We start from the raw sequence: 9,381 nt of genomic DNA on the forward strand, positions 1-9,381 counted from the left end.
CTGTTCTTACAGCTGTCCAGAGTGCCTCACATAACTGCTTGGTCATCCAATGGATATCTATGCTCAGGTGGGTTCATGGAGAACCAGACTTACCCCTGTCGTCTTTAAAAGCTCCACAAATTTTTGAAACTCTTTTTTCTGATTGCCCAGTCTTGGGCAGCACACCTAGACTCTCCATTGTTGATTGAACTGCCCAGACTGATTGGTTCACTCTCTAGTCACACTCATGTCTGGAGTAGACATGCGATGTTGATTTTCTGCGCCTGTAGGAGAGGGGGCTATGAAGCAACGTTCCCAAACCAGCTAAAGAATCTCACATTGTGAGCAGATTGTCAGCAGATGCAGGAAAACGGTACAACAGGGACTAGCAGCAGTATCGCAAGGAAGCTGCAGCAGCATACCAGAGGCAGGGAGGAAAACAAATGGATGAACCAACTGCGACCTGCCCTTTACTATGCGTGTTGTGCTGCATGCTATACTCAGCAGAGACACACCCCCACCCTCACATCGCATGGATACCTCAAAGGAGCTTGATAACAGAGGAGGAGAGAGTGTAGTCAGGCCCAGTGCAACATTTAAGGTGACTAGGCGGTCGCCTTAAGCACCTAGATTTGGGGGGCGGCATGTCTTCGCACGGACCGTGGTGCTGATCTTGCCACCCCGGTTCAAGCCGGCATTTAGGCGGGGATGGGGAGGGAGACAGGAGCTGCCTGCGCAAGTAAGGGGGAGCGGCATGCAGGGAACTCCCCCCCCCCGCTAGCCCTGCCCCACCTCACCTCCTCCCCGACCACGCCATGGCTGCTTCATTTCTTTCACCGCCTGGGCTTGAAGCGATGGCGTGCTTGGGGAGGAGGCACAGCAGGGTGAGGTGCTTCATTTCACCCACCTCCTAAGCTTGCAGTGCCAATCAGTTTAGGCGCTGCAAGCCCGGGAGGGGGGAGAAATGAAGCAGCGACGGCATGTTTGGGGTGGAGCAGGAGCAAGGGTGAGCTAGGGGGGATGCCTCAGGGTGAGGGGTGGGGAGCTGCTGTAGGGAGGCGCCTCAGGGCGGAGGGGGGGAACTGCCATGCGGGGGGTGCCTCAGGGCGGGGGCTCGGGGATCGGGGAGGGCGCAAGGTGGAAGTTTCGCCTAGGGCATGAAACATCCTTGCACCGACCCTGCTGATAGTGGATGAGGGGAAGGAGAATGGGAGACAGGTGACCAGGGGATCCTGGTACACAGCAAGCCAGGACCTGTTTTTGACCCCACTGCAGGTTAGCCAGTTCACCAGTCAAGCCCAATGCAAGGGAAGGGTAAGTATGTAGATAGTTTTTCAGTTACAGAGATGACATTCCCAAAGTAGCAGGATACATCTTTTGACCTTCCATTTTGCTAGAATAGGTAGTGGTACATTTAAGAGAGGTAGAGTTGCTATCTGCTTCTCATTCCCTTGTATGTTTTGGCATGGAGTGGCCATGCGGAGAAAATATTGTGACATTGCACCCCTTATTCATCATGGGGGTATGATTATGATACAATATGATTATGATGAGCCATGTGAGGTATCATTGGAAAAGTTGATTTGCTGAATATGATTGTCCTATTCATGTGCATGCATCATTTTTGTATCTGAAGTTATGAATATTGACTATATGTATGTACTGTAACTCCTCACTTAAAGTCATCCCAGTTAATGTTGTTTCATTGTTACATTGCTGATCAGTTAGGGAACATGGTCATTTAAAGTTGTGAAATGCTCCCTTCTAATGTCGTTTGGCAGCCGCCTGCTTTGTCCACTGCTTGCAGGAAGAGCAGCCCGTTGCAGCTAGCTGGTGGGGGCTTGGAACCGGTGTGGATCAGCAGCCCCCCATCAGCTCCCCGCTTCCTTAAGTTCCCTGTGCAACAGCTGCCAGCAGGCTATCAGTTGCAGCTGTACCTCCCCCCACTGCCATGTGCTGCTCCTGCCCTCTGCCTTGGAGCTGCTCCCTGAGGCCAGGTCTACACTGCGACTTTAAATCGGTTTAATGGCCGATATACCGATTTAACGCTGTATCCGTTCACATGACGTCGTCATTAATATCGATTTTACCGCCTCCTTAAATCGATTTCGGAACTCCTCCCAAACGAGAGGAGTAGCGCTAAATTCGATAGTGATAACTCTAACTTCGATAGTGATAACTCGGATTAGGGTTCGTGTGCGACGGAAATCGACGTTATTGGGGCTCCGGGCGGTATCCCAGAGTGGCACCAACTGACCGCTCTGGACAGCACCAGTCCTGAACTCGGGATGAGCAGCGGGCAAAGGTAAACAGGAAAAGCCACCGCGAACTTTTTGAATTACATTTTCCTCCTTGTCCAGCGTGGAGCTCTGATCAGCACGGCTGGCGATGCATGTCTCAAATCCCAAAAAGAGCTCCAGCATTGGCACCGTACGGGAGATACTAGGTCTGATCTATTTGTATGGTGGGCAGAACTAGTAATCTGTTGTATTCTCTAGGCTGCTCACGTTACAGGAAACGGGCAGATGCCAAAGCCGTTTGAATCAGAAAAACTATCAGGATACACAGCAGCTCTGCAACATGAGCAAGCGTAACGGGCAAGCCAGAGACTCAATAATGGACGCTCATGCAAGGGAGGGAGGGGTACTGAGGACCTCTCCGCTATCTCAACAGTCCACAGCCAGTCTCTGGAAAATCTATTTCCATTCTTGGCTGAGCTCCAAATGTCTGTAGGTTCAACACATCCTGTGCGCGGTGTGTCTGGCGTGGTTCAGGGAACAGCTCCTCAGTTTATTCACCCCCCCCACCAAGTGAAAAAAAAAAAGGGAAAGATTGCTGTGCATATGGCGTTTGCTCAATGGCACTCTACGAAAAAGGCAGCACAAAAGGGTTGTTCTGCTGCCTTCACAAAAAAGGGAGGGTGAGGCTGTAACCCAGCACCACTCGGGGCAATGTTTTTCTGCCCATCAGGCACTGTGCTCTCAACACGGAAGTGGGAACTATGGTGATAGCTGAGGAACAGCTACCCACAGTGCACCTCCGCTCCTTAAATCGATGGTAGCCTTGGACCAGGGACGCAAGCAATCGATTTGTGATTGCACTGTGGAATTGCGCAAACATCCGATTTTAATACATCGGTTTGTTTAATATCGGTTTTAAACTACTTCGAATAATCGTGGCAGTGTAGGCAATACCCTGAGAACTCTGGTTGTGCTGTTGCGCGGGCTGGAAACAGGCGAAGGATGAAGCCAATGAAAGAAGGGGAAAAAACCTACCCCCTTGACTGTCCAGGGTGTCCCCTCCCTCTGCTCACTTGCATCTGTATCGTGCACCTTAGCTGTTAGCTGTCATTCGTGCCGGCAGGTAGAAGGGAGGTGTCATAACCATGACAGGCTCAGGACAGAGGGAGCTTGCTGGCAGCAGCTGCAGTCTCAGCAAGCTGATCTATTAACAAGGCAGGTGCTACTTAGCCAAGGGGGCAAAATGCTGCGCAATACATTCTCTCTAACCACACACACATCAACCACACTTTGCACACACACCACAGTGTGGTGCTCTGTCTCTTGTCTGCTATGACTGTCTCCCCTCCCTCTATTCCTGCTGCCTTGTAGAGTGTGAGTTAACCCTTGAGGGCTCAGCCAATTGCTAGTTCATCATTTAGCAGTAGAAGGCATTACCTGGGAAATATGGACCCGAACCTCTGACTCCTCACCTCAACAAGCTTCACAATCATCATCACTGTGTACCCAGTATTAAATTGTTTAAAACTTATATTGTGTGTGTGTGTATATATATGTATGTGTGGGTATATATATATATTATATATATATAGTCTGTCTGTCTGGTTAAAAAAAGATTCCCTTATTAATATTACATGTTGGGGTGGTCGTTTTTTTTTTTATTTAGCTTTTTTTTTGTGAATTTGATTGTGGTTATGGTAGTTCCTAGGGGTGGCTAATTTTGTTAGGATGATAGATACCAGGGCCCATTCTGAGTGTCTGGAGTCTTGCAATCACACTACCAGCATGGGTAAGGAAGCATTTGGATCCAGACTTACGTCTTGGCAGAAGTTCGGATCTGGACTGCCGCCAAAACCCAAGAGGTTGTGAAAGTTGGGGTTATACAGAGACCCAAAGGAATTGGGCCCAACTCTCTGCCTTTTACCAGTGAATCAGTTGTCTTGTGGGTTTTGTTGGGGGGTCAGGAGTGGGGCCTGCAGTGTGTCTGCCCAAACCTTGGGAGAAAGCAGAGGGTCTCATGGAGTCAGCAGCTTCTTCCCACAGTTGCTACCTTGGAAGTTATCAGACATCAAGATGCCTAGAACATGAACCTGGTGTCCCAGGGAGGCTGTGTGTGAAGCCATGGCAGGCTTCACTCCAAGGCCTCTTAGGCACCATAACATCTGATAGCACCAGTTGGGAGCAACTGCCTGGAAATATCTGCTATTCGACATGACCCATGAGCCCTGGAGGTTTTCACCGCCCTTCTGCAGTGTGGGGCACGGGTCACTTGCTGGAGGATTCTCTGCACCTTGAGGTCTTTCAAAACCACAATTTCAGGACTTCCAGTAGCTTCAGACATAGGTTAGGGTTTGTTACAGGATGGGTGGGTGAGATTGTGTGGCCTGCATTGTTGGCAGGAGGTCAGACTAGATGATCAGAATGGTCCCTTCTGACCTTAAAGTCTATGAGTAATAAATTCATCCAGGCTGGGGTTTTAACCAGGGCAGGACAGTACAGCTCCGGGTAATTAGGGTTATTTTGGCTGTAGCCTCCTCTCTGTTGGTTTCATCGGGCAGTGGCTGACCAGAGCCTGCATGCAGTGCAGCTGGGTGTGGCCCTGGGAGTGTAAAACGGAGCGGTCTGAAGCTTGTCACAGGAACACAGTGTGAGAGGAAAAACATGCTGGTGAGTTGCAGGGCTCAGTAGTACCCCAGTTCCAGGTGGAATCCCAGGAGGAACCCATCACACATGTAAAAACGCACTTTCCAAGACCATAAATCTTAATCTTGTCCAAGAAAAAGTTTGCATGGTGGTAAATTCCATAATCTGGGAACATATGACTAGTCAGAAGCAGGTAACCTTCTCTCATGCACCTACAGAGGGGGCAGGACAGAGACTTTCTTTAAATCTCAGAAACAGCAGCAATTTAGGTTCATCAAACCAAAGACTAACAGTCTACCCTGAATCAACTCTGTTTCTTTGTTCCTCCCAGTAGCCACAATCCTCCCATGGGAGAAGGTGGGGTGAGTAGGTAGTTTGCTAATTTTTTACCTGCTGCACTTTCTCAGTAATTTCAAAAGTAGTATGCTGTTGTTAGTGGCCATATCTATTATACCTCAGGAGAGGCACTTTCAGTTTCATGTAACTCAAACACACCATACAATTGAGGATTCTGCAGGGCATGTGTCACTTTCAACCTGTTTATACTAGCTTAGCTAGTTCATTCAACAGAATTTAGGTTCTGTTTTTACTATACCATTTTATAATCTGTAAGAATGCTACTGATTAATATATTTTCCTTTGAAATCTTAGAATAGCAGCTGTAACAAATTTGGAAATGTAATTTTTAATAGAAAATATATAACTAGCTCTGGAAGGGCAACAGTTTAATCATTACTTGTCATCCCATGATCATGTGTCCCACCTTTCCCTACTGCAGCAGCTAATGTCATGGATTCTCCATTGCAATGAGTTCCGTGTGTGTGATGCAGCTGCTTTAGCATTTGGAAGTTGGTTTAAATTTAAACAGTGAATACGTGTATAATCTTCTTGGCAACTATATAAAATAATAAATGAAGCCTTACTATTTGCTTTAGTATGCTAGTAAATGACACAGCAGATTCCCTTGTAAAGTTGAAGTACTAGGCAAGTTACCTGGTCATGTAGCTTTATTCTAGAGTACCTTTCTCCCTCTTTATTTTGAAATATTGGCTTCATATACAGTACTATTTATTGGATAGGAGTCAACATATAATATGACCCCACATAATATGACCCAATATAATGCAGGTTCATATATAAGGCCGTAAAGCTCTGACACTCTGCTCTGAGCAGCATGTTAAGGCTGCCAGGCCACACCGGTGCCGAGGGGTTGCATAAGGGGCAGAAGATCTCGGGCGATCAGGGACTCCCCTCCCCCAGGGTCTTGGGGGCAGGAGCTGTGGGAGGGCACTTTTGGGGGCCCTGCAGTCCCAGAGTGGCCCAGGGGATTAGCAGGGGGCTGGGAGCAGCCTGCTCTGCTTCCCTCGCCCAGGCCCCAGCCATGTCGCTGGGGGAAGGGGACCTGGGGGAAGAGATCCCCCTGCAGTCACCAGCAACGGCAGAAGCAGAGCAGCCCGGCCCCAGCCCGCCAGCACCTAGCCACAGCGCTCCGCTTCTCGCCACTGCCGGTGAGTGCAGAGGGTGACCTTTCCCCAACCTCCCCAGCTCACCGGCAGCGGGAAGTGGAGCAGCCCAGCCCTAGCCAGCTCCACTCCGCCAGCTCCCAGCCGTGGCACTCCACTTCCCGCTGGGCAGATGCGTGCAGAACCTTTCCCCAGCCACCCCCCAGCAACATGGCTAGAGCTAGGGCCGGGGCCATGTCACTCCACTTCCCACCGCCGGTGAGTGTGGGGGGCGACCCTTCCCCAGCCTCCCCACACTCACCGGCAGCGGGAAGCGGAGCGCCGTGGCTGGGAGGTGGCAAAGTGGAGCAGACTGGGGCAGGGCTGCTCCGCTTCCTGCTGCTGCCAGTGAGTGCCTGTCAGGGGGCGAGAGGAGTGGTAGATAGGGGCGGAGCAATCAGGGGATAGGGGGGTGGGGTCCTGGGGGTGATTAGGGATGGGGGTCTCTGGAGGAGGCAGTCAGGGAACAAGGGGTGGGGGCAAAGCAAGTTTGATATAAGCAGTCTCACCGATAACACAGTGAGATTTTTTTGTCTCCCGAGGACCACGTAATATTAGGGTAGAGGTGTATATACATAGACACACACATAATGCTGACATAAGTATATACAGACTAATAAGGGATGATTGTTACAGCAGATGTTTCCTGTTAGGGAATCACCATAGAAGAATGATGGTCCCAATGAGAGATACTATATTGAATGGTTTGTTCTCCCAGCTGTAAATACTTATACCCTCACCCATAAATCAGATAAACTGAGAAAGTATAGAAATGACATCATAACATATGTTTCTGGGTGAATACTCCTGGCAACGAGTTTCTTTGGTCTGAAATCCTATATAATGATACTGATACGGGAACTTTGCTGAAGGAATGAAAACTGTGCAGCCCTTCCAGATGCAGGAGAAAACAAGGTTACTCACTTTTGTAACTGTTGTTCTTCGAGATGTGTTGCTCATATCCATTCAGTGTGCGCGTCGACCATTGCAGCTGACTCACCCTCGCTATTCCTGGAACGAGGATGCTTCCGCGCTGGGATGGGGCGCGCACTTGGGCACATCTGCAGACAAGGGTTGTCCTTACAGAGCTCAATCACATCAATGTCCGGGAGCTAAGGGCGTCGCTTGGCTGCCAGCATTTTCTGCGAGCGTTACAGGGCCGTTGTGTTCATTTTCACTGACAACGACACGACCAGATGTATTATATAACAAACAAGGAGACACAATCGTCCCCTTTGACAGAGCCTCTGAAACTGTGGAATTTGCATAGCCAGATCATCGACTTGATAGCTCTCCTTCCTCCGGTATCGGAATACTCTATGGTGACCGAATGAGCAGATTCGTTCCTGACACACAATGTCCATCCGTCCGGACGTCCTGTTTCTGTCTCCGGAGGTGGGGCTTCCCCAGATTTAGCACGTGCCTCCACAGGACAACAGGAAGTGTCAGAGTGTTTGCCCCTACAGGGCGTTCCCCGGCTCCCTCTCGATGCCTTCTCATTCCAGGACGAGGCCTCCTGTATGCTTTCCCCGTCCCGTTTAGTCCACAGGGTCCTGCTCAACGACAGGACAAGGCGCATGAGTTCTATCGCTCGGCTGCCGAGGCAGTATTGGTACACCATGCTCTCGACCTGTCCTGCGCTCTCCGAATTAATCCTACCTCCTACCCGGACTTAACACAGGACTTCGGCAGGCTTCTCACCTCAGACCCGTCCCTACCTGGACAGCATGGCTCCGTCTGGATTGAACGAGTCTGAGCGTCGGTGCTCAGCTAGCAATGGTCAACAAGTCCTTTTAGTGAGGAAACTCTACGCTGGCACTTATCTCGAAGGAAGGATTCTCATCTGTTGTCCGGAGTTCCATGTCCGAACTGCGTTCAGTCTCTGTAGTCCTGGACTACTTCTATCTCAAGGGCAGGGCTAGCCCTCTTCTTCATTAGGGTCCATCTAGCCGCAATTCCACCTTCCCATCTGGAGAGCTTGTACTTCACGTTTTCACACCCCATCGTTTCAGGTTCCTTAAAGGATTTGAGAGACTTTCCTCCGGTTACCTCCTTCCCCTACGTGGGATTGAACCTGGACTCTCTAGACCATGGGGCCCTTTTGAGCCGGGTTAGCGCCTGCTCTTTACTATATCTGTATGGAAGACGTCCTCCGTGTAGCTATACCTCTGCCAGAACGAGTATCCGAGCTCCGTGCGGCTGGTCTAGACCCACCCTACCCATCTTTCACAAAGACTAAGGTGCAGTACGACCACAACCAGCCTTCCTCCGGAAGGTCGTCTCACATTCCATCTTAACAAATTATTTTCTGCCGGTCTTGCATTTCCGAAGCCCACACTGCCGGGACCAGCAGCGCACACCCTTAGATGTCCGCCGGGCCTGGCATTCTACATCAGCAGAGACTAAAAGCCTTCAGCTGTTGCTCATTAGTATCATAACAGTGGCAGAGCGTATGAAGGTCTCCTGTAACTCCAGAGCATTCATCATGGGTAAACCTCGTGTATCGGACGTCTATGAAATTGGCTCACGTCCCGCTTGCGCGGATCACCGCCTCTACTCGGGTCAGGCTCTTCAGCTGCTTTCTGCCCAAGTCCCCATCCAAGCATATGCCCGGCGGCTACCTGGTCGTCCTGTGCACACTTTACATCGGCACCGGCCTGGTTTGACCTAATGTCGAGACGATGCGCTGTACAGCAGTCTTGCGTTCCGGCAACGTCTCACTCTGACCCACCGCCTAGGTCAGGTTGGAATCACCTACTAGAATGCGGATTGCAGCACTCGAAGAAGAAACAAGGTTACTCACCGTGTAACTGTTGTCTTCGAGGATGTGTTGCTCATACATCCACACCGCCTCTTTCCTCTTCGGAGTAGCCCGCACAGAAGAAGCTGAGGAGCGGTTGGGCCGCAGGCTATACTTCGCCGCCATACTGGGCCACTCAGGGCGCGCCAGCCGGCCCACTATGTTGCTAGAGGTAAAAAGTATCCGCGAAAGGCCGCGGCGCGCACAACTACTAGAT

The sequence above is a fragment of the Chelonoidis abingdonii genome, chromosome 2 (genome assembly GCF_003597395.2).
Source record: "Chelonoidis abingdonii isolate Lonesome George chromosome 2, CheloAbing_2.0, whole genome shotgun sequence".
NCBI classification, from domain to species: Eukaryota; Metazoa; Chordata; order Testudines; family Testudinidae; genus Chelonoidis; species Chelonoidis abingdonii.